At 39.1% G+C, this 19852-nt stretch overlaps 31 non-coding genes across 31 annotated transcripts; all 31 read left to right on the forward strand.

Moving 5' to 3' along the window:
- The first annotated feature begins 572 nt into the window (after positions 1 to 572).
- On the forward strand, positions 573 to 691 carry LOC124317840. Its single transcript, XR_006912340.1, has one exon. It is a non-coding gene; the product is annotated as a 5S ribosomal RNA (ribosomal RNA).
- A 754-nt stretch (positions 692 to 1445) lies between these two features.
- LOC124317742 lies at positions 1446 to 1667 on the forward strand. The gene has a single exon (XR_006912248.1). It is a non-coding gene; the product is annotated as a small nucleolar RNA U3 (small nucleolar RNA).
- Positions 1668 to 2177: 510 nt separating this feature from the next.
- LOC124317697 lies at positions 2178 to 2368 on the forward strand. Its single transcript, XR_006912209.1, has one exon. It is a non-coding gene; the product is annotated as a U2 spliceosomal RNA (small nuclear RNA).
- Positions 2369 to 2877: 509 nt separating this feature from the next.
- LOC124317653 lies at positions 2878 to 3041 on the forward strand. Its single transcript, XR_006912168.1, has one exon. It is a non-coding gene; the product is annotated as a U1 spliceosomal RNA (small nuclear RNA).
- Positions 3042 to 3233: 192 nt separating this feature from the next.
- Positions 3234 to 3323, forward strand: Trnah-gug. Its single transcript is given in 2 exon segments — positions 3234 to 3270; positions 3289 to 3323. It is a non-coding gene; the product is annotated as a tRNA-His (tRNA).
- Positions 3324 to 3727: 404 nt separating this feature from the next.
- On the forward strand, positions 3728 to 3869 carry LOC124317809. Its single transcript, XR_006912311.1, has one exon. It is a non-coding gene; the product is annotated as a U4 spliceosomal RNA (small nuclear RNA).
- Positions 3870 to 4443: 574 nt separating this feature from the next.
- Positions 4444 to 4566, forward strand: LOC124317835. The gene has a single exon (XR_006912335.1). It is a non-coding gene; the product is annotated as a U5 spliceosomal RNA (small nuclear RNA).
- Positions 4567 to 4769: 203 nt separating this feature from the next.
- On the forward strand, positions 4770 to 4888 carry LOC124317852. Its single transcript, XR_006912351.1, has one exon. It is a non-coding gene; the product is annotated as a 5S ribosomal RNA (ribosomal RNA).
- Positions 4889 to 5636: 748 nt separating this feature from the next.
- LOC124317856 lies at positions 5637 to 5755 on the forward strand. The gene has a single exon (XR_006912355.1). It is a non-coding gene; the product is annotated as a 5S ribosomal RNA (ribosomal RNA).
- Positions 5756 to 6509: 754 nt separating this feature from the next.
- On the forward strand, positions 6510 to 6731 carry LOC124317743. The gene has a single exon (XR_006912249.1). It is a non-coding gene; the product is annotated as a small nucleolar RNA U3 (small nucleolar RNA).
- A 510-nt stretch (positions 6732 to 7241) lies between these two features.
- On the forward strand, positions 7242 to 7432 carry LOC124317699. The gene has a single exon (XR_006912211.1). It is a non-coding gene; the product is annotated as a U2 spliceosomal RNA (small nuclear RNA).
- A 509-nt stretch (positions 7433 to 7941) lies between these two features.
- On the forward strand, positions 7942 to 8105 carry LOC124317654. Its single transcript, XR_006912169.1, has one exon. It is a non-coding gene; the product is annotated as a U1 spliceosomal RNA (small nuclear RNA).
- Positions 8106 to 8297: 192 nt separating this feature from the next.
- Trnah-gug lies at positions 8298 to 8387 on the forward strand. Its single transcript is given in 2 exon segments — positions 8298 to 8334; positions 8353 to 8387. It is a non-coding gene; the product is annotated as a tRNA-His (tRNA).
- A 404-nt stretch (positions 8388 to 8791) lies between these two features.
- Positions 8792 to 8933, forward strand: LOC124317788. Its single transcript, XR_006912291.1, has one exon. It is a non-coding gene; the product is annotated as a U4 spliceosomal RNA (small nuclear RNA).
- A 574-nt stretch (positions 8934 to 9507) lies between these two features.
- Positions 9508 to 9630, forward strand: LOC124317836. The gene has a single exon (XR_006912336.1). It is a non-coding gene; the product is annotated as a U5 spliceosomal RNA (small nuclear RNA).
- A 203-nt stretch (positions 9631 to 9833) lies between these two features.
- On the forward strand, positions 9834 to 9952 carry LOC124317857. The gene has a single exon (XR_006912356.1). It is a non-coding gene; the product is annotated as a 5S ribosomal RNA (ribosomal RNA).
- Positions 9953 to 10700: 748 nt separating this feature from the next.
- On the forward strand, positions 10701 to 10819 carry LOC124317606. The gene has a single exon (XR_006912124.1). It is a non-coding gene; the product is annotated as a 5S ribosomal RNA (ribosomal RNA).
- A 754-nt stretch (positions 10820 to 11573) lies between these two features.
- LOC124317744 lies at positions 11574 to 11795 on the forward strand. Its single transcript, XR_006912250.1, has one exon. It is a non-coding gene; the product is annotated as a small nucleolar RNA U3 (small nucleolar RNA).
- A 510-nt stretch (positions 11796 to 12305) lies between these two features.
- Positions 12306 to 12496, forward strand: LOC124317701. Its single transcript, XR_006912212.1, has one exon. It is a non-coding gene; the product is annotated as a U2 spliceosomal RNA (small nuclear RNA).
- A 509-nt stretch (positions 12497 to 13005) lies between these two features.
- LOC124317655 lies at positions 13006 to 13169 on the forward strand. The gene has a single exon (XR_006912170.1). It is a non-coding gene; the product is annotated as a U1 spliceosomal RNA (small nuclear RNA).
- A 192-nt stretch (positions 13170 to 13361) lies between these two features.
- Positions 13362 to 13451, forward strand: Trnah-gug. Its single transcript is given in 2 exon segments — positions 13362 to 13398; positions 13417 to 13451. It is a non-coding gene; the product is annotated as a tRNA-His (tRNA).
- A 404-nt stretch (positions 13452 to 13855) lies between these two features.
- LOC124317789 lies at positions 13856 to 13997 on the forward strand. Its single transcript, XR_006912292.1, has one exon. It is a non-coding gene; the product is annotated as a U4 spliceosomal RNA (small nuclear RNA).
- A 573-nt stretch (positions 13998 to 14570) lies between these two features.
- LOC124317837 lies at positions 14571 to 14693 on the forward strand. Its single transcript, XR_006912337.1, has one exon. It is a non-coding gene; the product is annotated as a U5 spliceosomal RNA (small nuclear RNA).
- Positions 14694 to 14896: 203 nt separating this feature from the next.
- LOC124317858 lies at positions 14897 to 15015 on the forward strand. Its single transcript, XR_006912357.1, has one exon. It is a non-coding gene; the product is annotated as a 5S ribosomal RNA (ribosomal RNA).
- Positions 15016 to 15763: 748 nt separating this feature from the next.
- LOC124317860 lies at positions 15764 to 15882 on the forward strand. The gene has a single exon (XR_006912358.1). It is a non-coding gene; the product is annotated as a 5S ribosomal RNA (ribosomal RNA).
- Positions 15883 to 16636: 754 nt separating this feature from the next.
- On the forward strand, positions 16637 to 16858 carry LOC124317746. Its single transcript, XR_006912252.1, has one exon. It is a non-coding gene; the product is annotated as a small nucleolar RNA U3 (small nucleolar RNA).
- Positions 16859 to 17368: 510 nt separating this feature from the next.
- On the forward strand, positions 17369 to 17559 carry LOC124317702. Its single transcript, XR_006912213.1, has one exon. It is a non-coding gene; the product is annotated as a U2 spliceosomal RNA (small nuclear RNA).
- Positions 17560 to 18068: 509 nt separating this feature from the next.
- LOC124317656 lies at positions 18069 to 18232 on the forward strand. The gene has a single exon (XR_006912171.1). It is a non-coding gene; the product is annotated as a U1 spliceosomal RNA (small nuclear RNA).
- A 192-nt stretch (positions 18233 to 18424) lies between these two features.
- On the forward strand, positions 18425 to 18514 carry Trnah-gug. The gene is given in 2 exon segments: positions 18425 to 18461; positions 18480 to 18514. It is a non-coding gene; the product is annotated as a tRNA-His (tRNA).
- A 404-nt stretch (positions 18515 to 18918) lies between these two features.
- On the forward strand, positions 18919 to 19060 carry LOC124317790. The gene has a single exon (XR_006912293.1). It is a non-coding gene; the product is annotated as a U4 spliceosomal RNA (small nuclear RNA).
- A 575-nt stretch (positions 19061 to 19635) lies between these two features.
- Positions 19636 to 19758, forward strand: LOC124317838. Its single transcript, XR_006912338.1, has one exon. It is a non-coding gene; the product is annotated as a U5 spliceosomal RNA (small nuclear RNA).
- Positions 19759 to 19852: the final 94 nt, after the last annotated feature.

Raw genomic sequence — 19852 nt, forward strand, 5'->3', positions numbered from 1 at the left:
AACGCCGTGCGCGAAGCGCACGGCACAGCCGAGAGGCTACTAGACGTCCTCCAACCTCTTTGTTGCTGAAAGATATTTGAAACGCCGTGCGCGAAGCGCACGGCACAGCCGAGAGGCTTGTACGTTGGTGGTTTCTTCGGGCAGCTCTATCTAATCTCTCTGGCTCTGAGATCCTTATGCAACGCAAGCTAAGTAAAGCGCGAAGCGCACGGCACAGCCGAGAGGCTTGTACGTTGGTGGTTTCTTCGGGCAGCTCTATCTAATCTCTCTGACTCTGAGATCCTTATGCAACGCAAGCTAAGTAAGGGAAGCAATCGTTAGCCTTATGACACTTGGATTGTTGGCTCATTGATCGGACATCCCCGGAACGAGAAAATTAAAAATGACAGTTAGCCAAAAATAGTGGCGTTTGGAAATATTATCAAATTTTATATTCGGTTGTCCATTGACAAATGTACTTATATGTCCTCGTTTGTTTGGCTAAGGTTGGTGTGTATTTCGAACAGAAAGTAAGCAAGCATTAGAACTAGATTTAGAGGCGAATATGGTCGGGTAATGGCGACTGAATTGATGTCAACGGCCATACCACATAGAACTCACCCGGTCTCGTCAGCTCCCGGAAGTTAAGCTATGTCGGGTCCCGTTAGTACTTGGATGGGTGACCGCTTGGGAATACGGGATGCTGTTGGCATGGTGTAATTTTATTTTTGCTCCCCAAGTTAGATGAGACATGGAATATAATGTATTCTTTAGGTATTAGTTGAAAAGGGTATTGCTGGGACTTTGATTAATGATACCATATATTGTAGAACGCATGTTTGTTTGATCTCGGTAGTTTTAACGACAAAAAAAAAGATAGAGGTTTGGCTATTTTGTTGAGGCTGTTGCATGACGCCCACTCACTGGCACGATCCCACTACTGCCGAACACGGGAACTTTTGGCTGCTAGGTTTCCCTCCTGACCCACTACGCTCCTCCTTAGCTAACCTGCACCTACTAGATTCCTCTAGCAGATCCATGCTGATGTCAAGCTTAGTGCGGGCACCTGATCAACATGCGGTATCACGAAACAGGGCTCCTAAACTCAAGCCATCCACTCTACCAAGCCTCCCCGAAGCAGGATTATAGGTGCACGCCAAACACCCAGCTGATAAATGGGCTCTCAATCGATAATACATTACTGTAATAAATTGATTTGATGAGCACGCGGATTCTTTATTGTGTCCAAAATTGGTCTCGTCACTTGTTCTATAACTATTAAAGAGCTTCTCGGTGTTTCAATAAATGAACAAAATGCAAGACCTGACAATGTATGTACTGTGTGCGTCAAGTATTGCAAATCTCAATTTAATATTCCGAAATATCGATCTATGCACTGTAATTTACGCCAAAGCTCATTGATCGTACAAACCTTATTTAGAGTTCTGCAAAATAACATTGCATTTAAGATCATACTTCACAGGATCATTTCTGTAGTATATCTTGACTTGTTTCCCACCAGAAACTTGTCTCCTTTCAACCCACGATGACGAGTTAAGACGCTGGTTTCTGAGCGTGAAACAGGCTGTGAGTGTAGCTGTCTCGACAGCATCAAACACAGTCATTGAGGACCGTTTCCGTTAAATCCATGTGAAATAGCGGAAGGAAACTAGCGTGTTCAGAGTGGTTGAGATGATAAAACAAATTTAAATTCTTGAAAATCTAAAGAGATAAATCTTAATAATAATTCCAGGTATTCGTGTCCTTAAATCATCTGCTTGTATGGCAAAATAAATTGTGAAAGTGAGGTTGGTCAATTTGAGGATGTGTCATGACTTTATGATCGTATTGCATTCTTTTAGTTATTGTTATTTAATCATGATTAATTATCGTTCAGAGCTTTTGTCGTCAGGTGGCGTGGCAAAGCCATATTCTGAAAAAAAAGGACCTAGTGTGATAACGAGAGTAAAATTTGCAACGCCTTCAGCGTAAATTGTATCTCCCTTAATACAGTATGAGCATAATAAAACAAATGAAAATGAACTTTATAAGCATCAAGTGGTCGCGTCTGGAAAAATGAACAACTCAATATTTTATAGCATTTCTTGAATGTTTTGAGTGATATGAGTATTCTTCGTACACCACCGGAAATGTGTTGAACCTCAGTGGTTATTTTGGGCAGTAATCCTTGTAACATTATCGCTTCTCGGCCTTTTGGCTAAGATCAAAGTGTAGTATCTGTTCTTATCAGCTTAATATCTGATACGGGTTCAAATGGACCCCAGAATATTAAACTGATTTTTGGCATACGGTGGGAATACAGTGCTTGCACTGCTCCCGCCACGGGTTGACCCGGTATTGCAGTACCTCCGGGATCGGCTCACCCTCTATGAGGGAGAACATATTGAATAAAACAGAAATTGTCTTAGCACCGTATAATAAAAGACCATGTATAATTGCAAAACTGTCATGTAGACATGTTTGTAATTTTTTCTAATTGTATTTTTTTCGTAATATCAAGAAAAGCATAAAAAAATACGTACTTGATTGTGTTAACTAATTAGTACTGTTCATCTTTCGATGTGATGTTTTTTTTTAAAATATGAAGATGCGTGTATTTTCATATGAAAAGTCGATTTTCTTATTTTCTTATTTGCCAATTGGACGACCAAATGAAAAAAAACAAGCAATTTGTTTCTTGAAAAGTATTTGCAAAGATCAAGACCATGAAATAAATACTGAGCTTTATTTACTATATTTTGCTCGAGTTCGTAATTCAAGTCGATGAAAGAAAGTGGGTGGTATTCTCTAAACGTCAGTCAAATACTTGAACACTCTTTGTCAATATTGTTCTGCTGTATACAAAGTATTAAACAAAGTGAAAAAGCATCCACAATCATACTTACCTGGCTCAGAGGCAACCATGATCACCAAGGTGGTTCCTCCAGGGCGAGGCCTTTCCATTGCACTAAGGATGGGCTGACCCTTGCGATTAATCCAAATGTGATTAACTCGGGAGTACAATTTTTGGTAGTGGGGGACTGCGTTCGCGCCGTTCCCTGAACACACTATAAATGTAAGAAAAATTCTTGTCATCTGCCGGAAGTTGAACTAAATCTGGTCCCGTTAGTAAACGGTAGGGTTGACCGCTTGGGAATACGCGAAGCATCAGATTTTCTTTCTGGGAAGAAACAACAAAGTAATGAAATTCATGTTTAGCTACTTTAATATAAATCATCATGGCCAATGGATTGGCCGTGATCGTCTAGTGGTTAGGACCCTACGTTGTGGTACCTACTAGATATGAATCCGTAGTAACCCAGGTTCGAATCCTGGTCACGGCACTGAAAACTGATTTTTCACGTCAACACGCAGATTAACTATAAATTTTGTTTGGTTGGAAAGTAATGCTCGCTCACTTCAATAGTTCATAATGTGAAAAACAATTTGGAATGAAAACCTGAAATTCCCCCTCCCTTTTTTTGTGTGTGCAGGAAGTTGTTGAAATGTATGGAAGAAAAATACACATTTACAGAATTTCAAGTATTTGACCCGATATTAAGACAAAAATTATTTCATGTATGTAATGAACTGTCCCCTGTTGGTATTAGTCCAATGGGAGATGGAAATTAAAATTTGCCTAGGGTAATCTAAATGAATATTTCTGAACGAAATTGTTGGTCCAACACGTCCAAGCAGAACGAATTCAGCAAATGCTTAAGTAGACTTGCTTTTCTGATTATAATTTAGCTTTGCGCAGTGGCAATATCATAACCAATGAGGGTCTCCCGAGGTGTGATTATTGCTAGTTGAAAATTTTAACCAATACCCCGCCACGATGAAGTGAAATAATCTTTGTCGTCGGCAATTTTTGATAGCTCCATCAGGAGCATTTCAGCGTACAAGAAAAAAAAAATTACAGTCAGTTAGAAAAATTGGAGTGTTGCATAGTGTGTTTATAACATTAAACGGTGAAAGTGAAATCGTATAAGTGATTTTTGTTTCCATTTAGTTGGTATTGCACGTCAGACAAGGCTGATTAATTCGTTCGCTGAAGGCCATTAATATCAGTCAGTTGGAACATTGTGAACACGGGGAAAATATTTGAAAAGGTGATTCCAAATGACAAGGTGAAAAGATTCCACCATGTTTAAAGGGGAAGTTCAATAAATTGTTAACCGCTGTAGGGTGAATGTCGGGGTAAACATCTGATCCCACCACCTACGTGTTGGGCTTGTACCATAAAGATCGTTCATTTTTTTCAAAAATAACACTGCGCACAACTGTTTCGTTCAAAAACATGTTAACGAGCTTTATACATGATATTTACTTTAAAATAACTGTACCCATTGATAAAGAATTGCACAAGGATTTTGATATGTAAACGCATGTTTCGAAAAAAAACCTTACAAGCGCACTTCAAAATTTTGAAATGAATATAAATACAAGGCATACCACTGTTATTTACTCTGGTTTCTAATCAATACCCGGATAAATCTTTCGCCTTTTACTAAAGATTTCCGTGGTTAGGAGCATTGATGAGTCTATATGACTTATTTTTTTAACGCCCGGTCTTCTGATTGGGCACTTTGAATAAATGAAAAATTAAAAACGTCTGTATGCGGAAACAAAGATATTCTACTACTACATACTGACAACATTTGTAAAATGACAAACTGATAGTTTTTCGGTGGTTTTGGTAAGATTAGTGTGTATTTCAAAAAGATAAATCTCAAGCACAAGTAATAGATTAGAGGCGAATATGGTCGGGTAATTGCGTCTAGTTTAATGTCAACGGCCATACCACATAGAACTCACCCGGTCTCGTCAGCTCCCGGAAGTTAAGCTATGTCGGGTCCCGTTAGTACTTGGATGGGTGACCGCTTGGGAATACGGGATGCTGTTGGCATGGAATTATTTTATTTTTGTGAATCCAATTGAATTGAAGTGCTTCCCAAGATGGGTGATACTACATGGACTACAATGTATTATTTTGGCATTAGTTGAAAATGGAAGGAACGTATTTTTTACTGGATATTGCCTACTAGACGTCCTCCAACCTCTTTGTTGCTGAAAGATATTTGAAACGCCGTGCGCGAAGCGCACGGCACAGCCGAGAGGCTACTAGACGTCCTCCAACCTCTTTGTTGCTGAAAGATATTTGAAACGCCGTGCGCGAAGCGCACGGCACAGCCGAGAGGCTTGTACGTTGGTGGTTTCTTCGGGCAGCTCTATCTAATCTCTCTGGCTCTGAGATCCTTATGCAACGCAAGCTAAGTAAAGCGCGAAGCGCACGGCACAGCCGAGAGGCTTGTACGTTGGTGGTTTCTTCGGGCAGCTCTATCTAATCTCTCTGACTCTGAGATCCTTATGCAACGCAAGCTAAGTAAGGGAAGCAATCGTTAGCCTTATGACACTTGGATTGTTGGCTCATTGATCGGACATCCCCGGAACGAGAAAATTAAAAATGACAGTTAGCCAAAAATAGTGGCGTTTGGAAATATTATCAAATTTTATATTCGGTTGTCCATTGACAAATGTACTTATATGTCCTCGTTTGTTTGGCTAAGGTTGGTGTGTATTTCGAACAGAAAGTAAGCAAGCATTAGAACTAGATTTAGAGGCGAATATGGTCGGGTAATGGCGACTGAATTGATGTCAACGGCCATACCACATAGAACTCACCCGGTCTCGTCAGCTCCCGGAAGTTAAGCTATGTCGGGTCCCGTTAGTACTTGGATGGGTGACCGCTTGGGAATACGGGATGCTGTTGGCATGGTGTAATTTTATTTTTGCTCCCCAAGTTAGATGAGACATGGAATATAATGTATTCTTTAGGTATTAGTTGAAAAGGGTATTGCTGGGACTTTGATTAATGATACCATATATTGTAGAACGCATGTTTGTTTGATCTCGGTAGTTTTAACGACAAAAAAAAAGATAGAGGTTTGGCTATTTTGTTGAGGCTGTTGCATGACGCCCACTCATTGGCACGATCCCACTACTGCCGAACACGGGAACTTTTGGCTGCTAGGTTTCCCTCCTGACCCACTACGCTCCTCCTTAGCTAACCTGCACCTACTAGATTCCTCTAGCAGATCCATGCTGATGTCAAGCTTAGTGCGGGCACCTGATCAACATGCGGTATCACGAAACAGGGCTCCTAAACTCAAGCCATCCACTCTACCAAGCCTCCCCGAAGCAGGATTATAGGTGCACGCCAAACACCCAGCTGATAAATGGGCTCTCAATCGATAATACATTACTGTAATAAATTGATTTGATGAGCACGCGGATTCTTTATTGTGTCCAAAATTGGTCTCGTCACTTGTTCTATAACTATTAAAGAGCTTCTCGGTGTTTCAATAAATGAACAAAATGCAAGACCTGACAATGTATGTACTGTGTGCGTCAAGTATTGCAAATCTCAATTTAATATTCCGAAATATCGATCTATGCACTGTAATTTACGCCAAAGCTCATTGATCGTACAAACCTTATTTAGAGTTCTGCAAAATAACATTGCATTTAAGATCATACTTCACAGGATCATTTCTGTAGTATATCTTGACTTGTTTCCCACCAGAAACTTGTCTCCTTTCAACCCACGATGACGAGTTAAGACGCTGGTTTCTGAGCGTGAAACAGGCTGTGAGTGTAGCTGTCTCGACAGCATCAAACACAGTCATTGAGGACCGTTTCCGTTAAATCCATGTGAAATAGCGGAAGGAAACTAGCGTGTTCAGAGTGGTTGAGATGATAAAACAAATTTAAATTCTTGAAAATCTAAAGAGATAAATCTTAATAATAATTCCAGGTATTCGTGTCCTTAAATCATCTGCTTGTATGGCAAAATAAATTGTGAAAGTGAGGTTGGTCAATTTGAGGATGTGTCATGACTTTATGATCGTATTGCATTCTTTTAGTTATTGTTATTTAATCATGATTAATTATCGTTCAGAGCTTTTGTCGTCAGGTGGCGTGGCAAAGCCATATTCTGAAAAAAAAGGACCTAGTGTGATAACGAGAGTAAAATTTGCAACGCCTTCAGCGTAAATTGTATCTCCCTTAATACAGTATGAGCATAATAAAACAAATGAAAATGAACTTTATAAGCATCAAGTGGTCGCGTCTGGAAAAATGAACAACTCAATATTTTATAGCATTTCTTGAATGTTTTGAGTGATATGAGTATTCTTCGTACACCACCGGAAATGTGTTGAACCTCAGTGGTTATTTTGGGCAGTAATCCTTGTAACATTATCGCTTCTCGGCCTTTTGGCTAAGATCAAAGTGTAGTATCTGTTCTTATCAGCTTAATATCTGATACGGGTTCAAATGGACCCCAGAATATTAAACTGATTTTTGGCATACGGTGGGAATACAGTGCTTGCACTGCTCCCGCCACGGGTTGACCCGGTATTGCAGTACCTCCGGGATCGGCTCACCCTCTATGAGGGAGAACATATTGAATAAAACAGAAATTGTCTTAGCACCGTATAATAAAAGACCATGTATAATTGCAAAACTGTCATGTAGACATGTTTGTAATTTTTTCTAATTGTATTTTTTTCGTAATATCAAGAAAAGCATAAAAAAATACGTACTTGATTGTGTTAACTAATTAGTACTGTTCATCTTTCGATGTGATGTTTTTTTTTAAAATATGAAGATGCGTGTATTTTCATATGAAAAGTCGATTTTCTTATTTTCTTATTTGCCAATTGGACGACCAAATGAAAAAAAACAAGCAATTTGTTTCTTGAAAAGTATTTGCAAAGATCAAGACCATGAAATAAATACTGAGCTTTATTTACTATATTTTGCTCGAGTTCGTAATTCAAGTCGATGAAAGAAAGTGGGTGGTATTCTCTAAACGTCAGTCAAATACTTGAACACTCTTTGTCAATATTGTTCTGCTGTATACAAAGTATTAAACAAAGTGAAAAAGCATCCACAATCATACTTACCTGGCTCAGAGGCAACCATGATCACCAAGGTGGTTCCTCCAGGGCGAGGCCTTTCCATTGCACTAAGGATGGGCTGACCCTTGCGATTAATCCAAATGTGATTAACTCGGGAGTACAATTTTTGGTAGTGGGGGACTGCGTTCGCGCCGTTCCCTGAACACACTATAAATGTAAGAAAAATTCTTGTCATCTGCCGGAAGTTGAACTAAATCTGGTCCCGTTAGTAAACGGTAGGGTTGACCGCTTGGGAATACGCGAAGCATCAGATTTTCTTTCTGGGAAGAAACAACAAAGTAATGAAATTCATGTTTAGCTACTTTAATATAAATCATCATGGCCAATGGATTGGCCGTGATCGTCTAGTGGTTAGGACCCTACGTTGTGGTACCTACTAGATATGAATCCGTAGTAACCCAGGTTCGAATCCTGGTCACGGCACTGAAAACTGATTTTTCACGTCAACACGCAGATTAACTATAAATTTTGTTTGGTTGGAAAGTAATGCTCGCTCACTTCAATAGTTCATAATGTGAAAAACAATTTGGAATGAAAACCTGAAATTCCCCCTCCCTTTTTTTGTGTGTGCAGGAAGTTGTTGAAATGTATGGAAGAAAAATACACATTTACAGAATTTCAAGTATTTGACCCGATATTAAGACAAAAATTATTTCATGTATGTAATGAACTGTCCCCTGTTGGTATTAGTCCAATGGGAGATGGAAATTAAAATTTGCCTAGGGTAATCTAAATGAATATTTCTGAACGAAATTGTTGGTCCAACACGTCCAAGCAGAACGAATTCAGCAAATGCTTAAGTAGACTTGCTTTTCTGATTATAATTTAGCTTTGCGCAGTGGCAATATCATAACCAATGAGGGTCTCCCGAGGTGTGATTATTGCTAGTTGAAAACTTTAACCAATACCCCGCCACGATGAAGTGAAATAATCTTTGTCGTCGGCAATTTTTGATAGCTCCATCAGGAGCATTTCAGCGTACAAGAAAAAAAAAATTACAGTCAGTTAGAAAAATTGGAGTGTTGCATAGTGTGTTTATAACATTAAACGGTGAAAGTGAAATCGTATAAGTGATTTTTGTTTCCATTTAGTTGGTATTGCACGTCAGACAAGGCTGATTAATTCGTTCGCTGAAGGCCATTAATATCAGTCAGTTGGAACATTGTGAACACGGGGAAAATATTTGAAAAGGTGATTCCAAATGACAAGGTGAAAAGATTCCACCATGTTTAAAGGGGAAGTTCAATAAATTGTTAACCGCTGTAGGGTGAATGTCGGGGTAAACATCTGATCCCACCACCTACGTGTTGGGCTTGTACCATAAAGATCGTTCATTTTTTTCAAAAATAACACTGCGCACAACTGTTTCGTTCAAAAACATGTTAACGAGCTTTATACATGATATTTACTTTAAAATAACTGTACCCATTGATAAAGAATTGCACAAGGATTTTGATATGTAAACGCATGTTTCGAAAAAAAACCTTACAAGCGCACTTCAAAATTTTGAAATGAATATAAATACAAGGCATACCACTGTTATTTACTCTGGTTTCTAATCAATACCCGGATAAATCTTTCGCCTTTTACTAAAGATTTCCGTGGTTAGGAGCATTGATGAGTCTATATGACTTATTTTTTTAACGCCCGGTCTTCTGATTGGGCACTTTGAATAAATGAAAAATTAAAAACGTCTGTATGCGGAAACAAAGATATTCTACTACTACATACTGACAACATTTGTAAAATGACAAACTGATAGTTTTTCGGTGGTTTTGGTAAGATTAGTGTGTATTTCAAAAAGATAAATCTCAAGCACAAGTAATAGATTAGAGGCGAATATGGTCGGGTAATTGCGTCTAGTTTAATGTCAACGGCCATACCACATAGAACTCACCCGGTCTCGTCAGCTCCCGGAAGTTAAGCTATGTCGGGTCCCGTTAGTACTTGGATGGGTGACCGCTTGGGAATACGGGATGCTGTTGGCATGGAATTATTTTATTTTTGTGAATCCAATTGAATTGAAGTGCTTCCCAAGATGGGTGATACTACATGGACTACAATGTATTATTTTGGCATTAGTTGAAAATGGAAGGAACGTATTTTTTACTGGATATTGCCTACTAGACGTCCTCCAACCTCTTTGTTGCTGAAAGATATTTGAAACGCCGTGCGCGAAGCGCACGGCACAGCCGAGAGGCTACTAGACGTCCTCCAACCTCTTTGTTGCTGAAAGATATTTGAAACGCCGTGCGCGAAGCGCACGGCACAGCCGAGAGGCTTGTACGTTGGTGGTTTCTTCGGGCAGCTCTATCTAATCTCTCTGGCTCTGAGATCCTTATGCAACGCAAGCTAAGTAAAGCGCGAAGCGCACGGCACAGCCGAGAGGCTTGTACGTTGGTGGTTTCTTCGGGCAGCTCTATCTAATCTCTCTGACTCTGAGATCCTTATGCAACGCAAGCTAAGTAAGGGAAGCAATCGTTAGCCTTATGACACTTGGATTGTTGGCTCATTGATCGGACATCCCCGGAACGAGAAAATTAAAAATGACAGTTAGCCAAAAATAGTGGCGTTTGGAAATATTATCAAATTTTATATTCGGTTGTCCATTGACAAATGTACTTATATGTCCTCGTTTGTTTGGCTAAGGTTGGTGTGTATTTCGAACAGAAAGTAAGCAAGCATTAGAACTAGATTTAGAGGCGAATATGGTCGGGTAATGGCGACTGAATTGATGTCAACGGCCATACCACATAGAACTCACCCGGTCTCGTCAGCTCCCGGTAGTTAAGCTATGTCGGGTCCCGTTAGTACTTGGATGGGTGACCGCTTGGGAATACGGGATGCTGTTGGCATGGTGTAATTTTATTTTTGCTCCCCAAGTTAGATGAGACATGGAATATAATGTATTCTTTAGGTATTAGTTGAAAAGGGTATTGCTGGGACTTTGATTAATGATACCATATATTGTAGAACGCATGTTTGTTTGATCTCGGTAGTTTTAACGACAAAAAAAAAGATAGAGGTTTGGCTATTTTGTTGAGGCTGTTGCATGACGCCCACTCACTGGCACGATCCCACTACTGCCGAACACGGGAACTTTTGGCTGCTAGGTTTCCCTCCTGACCCACTACGCTCCTCCTTAGCTAACCTGCACCTACTAGATTCCTCTAGCAGATCCATGCTGATGTCAAGCTTAGTGCGGGCACCTGATCAACATGCGGTATCACGAAACAGGGCTCCTAAACTCAAGCCATCCACTCTACCAAGCCTCCCCGAAGCAGGATTATAGGTGCACGCCAAACACCCAGCTGATAAATGGGCTCTCAATCGATAATACATTACTGTAATAAATTGATTTGATGAGCACGCGGATTCTTTATTGTGTCCAAAATTGGTCTCGTCACTTGTTCTATAACTATTAAAGAGCTTCTCGGTGTTTCAATAAATGAACAAAATGCAAGACCTGACAATGTATGTACTGTGTGCGTCAAGTATTGCAAATCTCAATTTAATATTCCGAAATATCGATCTATGCACTGTAATTTACGCCAAAGCTCATTGATCGTACAAACCTTATTTAGAGTTCTGCAAAATAACATTGCATTTAAGATCATACTTCACAGGATCATTTCTGTAGTATATCTTGACTTGTTTCCCACCAGAAACTTGTCTCCTTTCAACCCACGATGACGAGTTAAGACGCTGGTTTCTGAGCGTGAAACAGGCTGTGAGTGTAGCTGTCTCGACAGCATCAAACACAGTCATTGAGGACCGTTTCCGTTAAATCCATGTGAAATAGCGGAAGGAAACTAGCGTGTTCAGAGTGGTTGAGATGATAAAACAAATTTAAATTCTTGAAAATCTAAAGAGATAAATCTTAATAATAATTCCAGGTATTCGTGTCCTTAAATCATCTGCTTGTATGGCAAAATAAATTGTGAAAGTGAGGTTGGTCAATTTGAGGATGTGTCATGACTTTATGATCGTATTGCATTCTTTTAGTTATTGTTATTTAATCATGATTAATTATCGTTCAGAGCTTTTGTCGTCAGGTGGCGTGGCAAAGCCATATTCTGAAAAAAAAGGACCTAGTGTGATAACGAGAGTAAAATTTGCAACGCCTTCAGCGTAAATTGTATCTCCCTTAATACAGTATGAGCATAATAAAACAAATGAAAATGAACTTTATAAGCATCAAGTGGTCGCGTCTGGAAAAATGAACAACTCAATATTTTATAGCATTTCCTGAATGTTTTGAGTGATATGAGTATTCTTCGTACACCACCGGAAATGTGTTGAACCTCAGTGGTTATTTTGGGCAGTAATCCTTGTAACATTATCGCTTCTCGGCCTTTTGGCTAAGATCAAAGTGTAGTATCTGTTCTTATCAGCTTAATATCTGATACGGGTTCAAATGGACCCCAGAATATTAAACTGATTTTTGGCATACGGTGGGAATACAGTGCTTGCACTGCTCCCGCCACGGGTTGACCCGGTATTGCAGTACCTCCGGGATCGGCTCACCCTCTATGAGGGAGAACATATTGAATAAAACAGAAATTGTCTTAGCACCGTATAATAAAAGACCATGTATAATTGCAAAACTGTCATGTAGACATGTTTGTAATTTTTTCTAATTGTATTTTTTTCGTAATATCAAGAAAAGCATAAAAAAATACGTACTTGATTGTGTTAACTAATTAGTACTGTTCATCTTTCGATGTGATGTTTTTTTTTAAAATATGAAGATGCGTGTATTTTCATATGAAAAGTCGATTTTCTTATTTTCTTATTTGCCAATTGGACGACCAAATGAAAAAAAACAAGCAATTTGTTTCTTGAAAAGTATTTGCAAAGATCAAGACCATGAAATAAATACTGAGCTTTATTTACTATATTTTGCTCGAGTTCGTAATTCAAGTCGATGAAAGAAAGTGGGTGGTATTCTCTAAACGTCAGTCAAATACTTGAACACTCTTTGTCAATATTGTTCTGCTGTATACAAAGTATTAAACAAAGTGAAAAAGCATCCACAATCATACTTACCTGGCTCAGAGGCAACCATGATCACCAAGGTGGTTCCTCCAGGGCGAGGCCTTTCCATTGCACTAAGGATGGGCTGACCCTTGCGATTAATCCAAATGTGATTAACTCGGGAGTACAATTTTTGGTAGTGGGGGACTGCGTTCGCGCCGTTCCCTGAACACACTATAAATGTAAGAAAAATTCTTGTCATCTGCCGGAAGTTGAACTAAATCTGGTCCCGTTAGTAAACGGTAGGGTTGACCGCTTGGGAATACGCGAAGCATCAGATTTTCTTTCTGGGAAGAAACAACAAAGTAATGAAATTCATGTTTAGCTACTTTAATATAAATCATCATGGCCAATGGATTGGCCGTGATCGTCTAGTGGTTAGGACCCTACGTTGTGGTACCTACTAGATATGAATCCGTAGTAACCCAGGTTCGAATCCTGGTCACGGCACTGAAAACTGATTTTTCACGTCAACACGCAGATTAACTATAAATTTTGTTTGGTTGGAAAGTAATGCTCGCTCACTTCAATAGTTCATAATGTGAAAAACAATTTGGAATGAAAACCTGAAATTCCCCCTCCCTTTTTTTGTGTGTGCAGGAAGTTGTTGAAATGTATGGAAGAAAAATACACATTTACAGAATTTCAAGTATTTGACCCGATATTAAGACAAAAATTATTTCATGTATGTAATGAACTGTCCCCTGTTGGTATTAGTCCAATGGGAGATGGAAATTAAAATTTGCCTAGGGTAATCTAAATGAATATTTCTGAACGAAATTGTTGGTCCAACACGTCCAAGCAGAACGAATTCAGCAAATGCTTAAGTAGACTTGCTTTTCTGATTATAATTTAGCTTTGCGCAGTGGCAATATCATAACCAATGAGGGTCTCCCGAGGTGTGATTATTGCTAGTTGAAAACTTTAACCAATACCCCGCCACGATGAAGTGAAATAATCTTTGTCGTCGGCAATTTTTGATAGCTCCATCAGGAGCATTTCAGCGTACAAGAAAAAAAAATTACAGTCAGTTAGAAAAATTGGAGTGTTGCATAGTGTGTTTATAACATTAAACGGTGAAAGTGAAATCGTATAAGTGATTTTTGTTTCCATTTAGTTGGTATTGCACGTCAGACAAGGCTGATTAATTCGTTCGCTGAAGGCCATTAATATCAGTCAGTTGGAACATTGTGAACACGGGGAAAATATTTGAAAAGGTGATTCCAAATGACAAGGTGAAAAGATTCCACCATGTTTAAAGGGGAAGTTCAATAAATTGTTAACCGCTGTAGGGTGAATGTCGGGGTAAACATCTGATCCCACCACCTACGTGTTGGGCTTGTACCATAAAGATCGTTCATTTTTTTCAAAAATAACACTGCGCACAACTGTTTCGTTCAAAAACATGTTAACGAGCTTTATACATGATATTTACTTTAAAATAACTGTACCCATTGATAAAGAATTGCACAAGGATTTTGATATGTAAACGCATGTTTCGAAAAAAAACCTTACAAGCGCACTTCAAAATTTTGAAATGAATATAAATACAAGGCATACCACTGTTATTTACTCTGGTTTCTAATCAATACCCGGATAAATCTTTCGCCTTTTACTAAAGATTTCCGTGGTTAGGAGCATTGATGAGTCTATATGACTTATTTTTTTAACGCCCGGTCTTCTGATTGGGCACTTTGAATAAATGAAAAATTAAAAACGTCTGTATGCGGAAACAAAGATATTCTACTACTACATACTGACAACATTTGTAAAATGACAAACTGATAGTTTTTCGGTGGTTTTGGTAAGATTAGTGTGTATTTCAAAAAGATAAATCTCAAGCACAAGTAATAGATTAGAGGCGAATATGGTCGGGTAATTGCGTCTAGTTTAATGTCAACGGCCATACCACATAGAACTCACCCGGTCTCGTCAGCTCCCGGAAGTTAAGCTATGTCGGGTCCCGTTAGTACTTGGATGGGTGACCGCTTGGGAATACGGGATGCTGTTGGCATGGAATTATTTTATTTTTGTGAATCCAATTGAATTGAAGTGCTTCCCAAGATGGGTGATACTACATGGACTACAATGTATTATTTTGGCATTAGTTGAAAATGGAAGGAACGTATTTTTTACTGGATATTGCCTACTAGACGTCCTCCAACCTCTTTGTTGCTGAAAGATATTTGAAACGCCGTGCGCGAAGCGCACGGCACAGCCGAGAGGCTACTAGACGTCCTCCAACCTCTTTGTTGCTGAAAGATATTTGAAACGCCGTGCGCGAAGCGCACGGCACAGCCGAGAGGCTTGTACGTTGGTGGTTTCTTCGGGCAGCTCTATCTAATCTCTCTGGCTCTGAGATCCTTATGCAACGCAAGCTAAGTAAAGCGCGAAGCGCACGGCACAGCCGAGAGGCTTGTACGTTGGTGGTTTCTTCGGGCAGCTCTATCTAATCTCTCTGACTCTGAGATCCTTATGCAACGCAAGCTAAGTAAGGGAAGCAATCGTTAGCCTTATGACACTTGGATTGTTGGCTCATTGATCGGACATCCCCGGAACGAGAAAATTAAAAATGACAGTTAGCCAAAAATAGTGGCGTTTGGAAATATTATCAAATTTTATATTCGGTTGTCCATTGACAAATGTACTTATATGTCCTCGTTTGTTTGGCTAAGGTTGGTGTGTATTTCGAACAGAAAGTAAGCAAGCATTAGAACTAGATTTAGAGGCGAATATGGTCGGGTAATGGCGACTGAATTGATGTCAACGGCCATACCACATAGAACTCACCCGGTCTCGTCAGCTCCCGGAAGTTAAGCTATGTCGGGTCCCGTTAGTACTTGGATGGGTGACCGCTTGGGAATACGGGATGCTGTTGGCATGGTGTAATTTTATTTTTGCTCCCCAAGTTAGATGAGACATGGAATATAATGTATTCTTTAGGTATTAGTTGAAAAGGGTATTGCTGGGACTTTGATTAATGATACCATATATTGTAGAACGCATGTTTGTTTGATCTCGGTAGTTTTAACGACAAAAAAAAAGATAGAGGTTTGGCTATTTTGTTGAGGCTGTTGCATGACGCCCACTCACTGGCACGATCCCACTACTGCCGAACACGGGAACTTTTGGCTGCTAGGTTTCCCTCCTGACCCACTACGCTCCTCCTTAGCTAACCTGCACCTACTAGATTCCTCTAGCAGATCCATGCTGATGTCAAGCTTAGTGCGGGCACCTGATCAACATGCGGTATCACGAAACAGGGCTCCTAAACTCAAGCCATCCACTCTACCAAGCCTCCCCGAAGCAGGATTATAGGTGCACGCCAAACACCCAGCTGATAAATGGGCTCTCAATCGATAATACATTACTGTAATAAATTGATTTGATGAGCACGCGGATTCTTTATTGTGTCCAAAATTGGTCTCGTCACTTGTTCTATAACTATTAAAGAGCTTCTCGGTGTTTCAATAAATGAACAAAATGCAAGACCTGACAATGTATGTACTGTGTGCGTCAAGTATTGCAAATCTCAATTTAATATTCCGAAATATCGATCTATGCACTGTAATTTACGCCAAAGCTCATTGATCGTACAAACCTTATTTAGAGTTCTGCAAAATAACATTGCATTTAAGATCATACTTCACAGGATCATTTCTGTAGTATATCTTGACTTGTTTCCCACCAGAAACTTGTCTCCTTTCAACCCACGATGACGAGTTAAGACGCTGGTTTCTGAGCGTGAAACAGGCTGTGAGTGTAGCTGTCTCGACAGCATCAAACACAGTCATTGAGGACCGTTTCCGTTAAATCCATGTGAAATAGCGGAAGGAAACTAGCGTGTTCAGAGTGGTTGAGATGATAAAACAAATTTAAATTCTTGAAAATCTAAAGAGATAAATCTTAATAATAATTCCAGGTATTCGTGTCCTTAAATCATCTGCTTGTATGGCAAAATAAATTGTGAAAGTGAGGTTGGTCAATTTGAGGATGTGTCATGACTTTATGATCGTATTGCATTCTTTTAGTTATTGTTATTTAATCATGATTAATTATCGTTCAGAGCTTTTGTCGTCAGGTGGCGTGGCAAAGCCATATTCTGAAAAAAAAGGACCTAGTGTGATAACGAGAGTAAAATTTGCAACGCCTTCAGCGTAAATTGTATCTCCCTTAATACAGTATGAGCATAATAAAACAAATGAAAATGAACTTTATAAGCATCAAGTGGTCGCGTCTGGAAAAATGAACAACTCAATATTTTATAGCATTTCTTGAATGTTTTGAGTGATATGAGTATTCTTCGTACACCACCGGAAATGTGTTGAACCTCAGTGGTTATTTTGGGCAGTAATCCTTGTAACATTATCGCTTCTCGGCCTTTTGGCTAAGATCAAAGTGTAGTATCTGTTCTTATCAGCTTAATATCTGATACGGGTTCAAATGGACCCCAGAATATTAAACTGATTTTTGGCATACGGTGGGAATACAGTGCTTGCACTGCTCCCGCCACGGGTTGACCCGGTATTGCAGTACCTCCGGGATCGGCTCACCCTCTATGAGGGAGAACATATTGAATAAAACAGAAATTGTCTTAGCACCGTATAATAAAAGACCATGTATAATTGCAAAACTGTCATGTAGACATGTTTGTAATTTTTTCTAATTGTATTTTTTTCGTAATATCAAGAAAAGCATAAAAAAATACGTACTTGATTGTGTTAACTAATTAGTACTGTTCATCTTTCGATGTGATGTTTTTTTTTAAAATATGAAGATGCGTGTATTTTCATATGAAAAGTCGATTTTCTTATTTTCTTATTTGCCAATTGGACGACCAAATGAAAAAAAACAAGCAATTTGTTTCTTGAAAAGTATTTGCAAAGATCAAGACCATGAAATAAATACTGAGCTTTATTTACTATATTTTGCTCGAGTTCGTAATTCAAGTCGATGAAAGAAAGTGGGTGGTATTCTCTAAACGTCAGTCAAATACTTGAACACTCTTTGTCAATATTGTTCTGCTGTATACAAAGTATTAAACAAAGTGAAAAAGCATCCACAATCATACTTACCTGGCTCAGAGGCAACCATGATCACCAAGGTGGTTCCTCCAGGGCGAGGCCTTTCCATTGCACTAAGGATGGGCTGACCCTTGCGATTAATCCAAATGTGATTAACTCGGGAGTACAATTTTTGGTAGTGGGGGACTGCGTTCGCGCCGTTCCCTGAACACACTATAAATGTAAGAAAAATTCTTGTCATCTGCCGGAAGTTGAACTAAATCTGGTCCCGTTAGTAAACGGTAGGGTTGACCGCTTGGGAATACGCGAAGCATCAGATTTTCTTTCTGGGAAGAAACAACAAAGTAATGAAATTCATGTTTAGCTACTTTAATATAAATCATCATGGCCAATGGATTGGCCGTGATCGTCTAGTGGTTAGGACCCTACGTTGTGGTACCTACTAGATATGAATCCGTAGTAACCCAGGTTCGAATCCTGGTCACGGCACTGAAAACTGATTTTTCACGTCAACACGCAGATTAACTATAAATTTTGTTTGGTTGGAAAGTAATGCTCGCTCACTTCAATAGTTCATAATGTGAAAAACAATTTGGAATGAAAACCTGAAATTCCCCCTCCCTTTTTTTGTGTGTGCAGGAAGTTGTTGAAATGTATGGAAGAAAAATACACATTTACAGAATTTCAAGTATTTGACCCGATATTAAGACAAAAATTATTTCATGTATGTAATGAACTGTCCCCTGTTGGTATTAGTCCAATGGGAGATGGAAATTAAAATTTGCCTAGGGTAATCTAAATGAATATTTCTGAACGAAATTGTTGGTCCAACACGTCCAAGCAGAACGAATTCAGCAAATGCTTAAGTAGACTTGCTTTTCTGATTATAATTTAGCTTTGCGCAGTGGCAATATCATAACCAATGAGGGTCTCCCGAGGTGTGATTATTGCTAGTTGAAAACTTTAACCAATACCCCGCCACGATGAAGTGAAATAATCTTTGTCGTCGGCAATTTTTGATAGCTCCATCAGGAGCATTTCAGCGTACAAGAAAAAAAAAAATTACAGTCAGTTAGAAAAATTGGAGTGTTGCATAGTGTGTTTATAACATTAAACGGTGAAAGTGAAATCGTATAAGTGATTTTTGTTTCCATTTAGTTGGTATTGCACGTCAGACAAGGCTGATTAATTCGTTCGCTGAAGGCCATTAATATCAGTCAGTTGGAACATTGTGAACACGGGGAAAATATTTGAAAAGGTGATTCCAAATGACAAGGTGAAAAGATTCCACCATGTTTAAAGGGGAAGTTCAATAAATTGTTAACCGCTGTAGGGTGAATGTCGGGGTAAACATCTGATCCCACCACCTACGTGTTGGGCTTGTACCATAAAGATCGTTCATTTTTTTCAAAAATAACACTGCGCACAACTGTTTCGTTCAAAAACATGTTAACGAGCTTTATACATGATATTTACTTTAAAATAACTGTACCCATTGATAAAGAATTGCACAAGGATTTTGATATGTAAACGCATGTTTCGAAAAAAAACCTTACAAGCGCACTTCAAAATTTTGAAATGAATATAAATACAAGGCATACCACTGTTATTTACTCTGGTTTCTAATCAATACCCGGATAAATCTTTCGCCTTTTACTAAAGATTTCCGTGGTTAGGAGCATTGATGAGTCTATATGACTTATTTTTTTAACGCCCGGTCTTCTGATTGGGCACTTTGAATAAATGAAAAATTAAAAACGTCTGTATGCGGAAACAAAGATATTCTACTACTACATACTGACAACATTTGTAAAATGACAAACTGAT

This window comes from Daphnia pulicaria, unplaced genomic scaffold, assembly GCF_021234035.1.
Source record: "Daphnia pulicaria isolate SC F1-1A unplaced genomic scaffold, SC_F0-13Bv2 h1tg000062l, whole genome shotgun sequence".
Lineage (NCBI taxonomy): Eukaryota > Metazoa > Arthropoda > Branchiopoda > Diplostraca > Daphniidae > Daphnia > Daphnia pulicaria.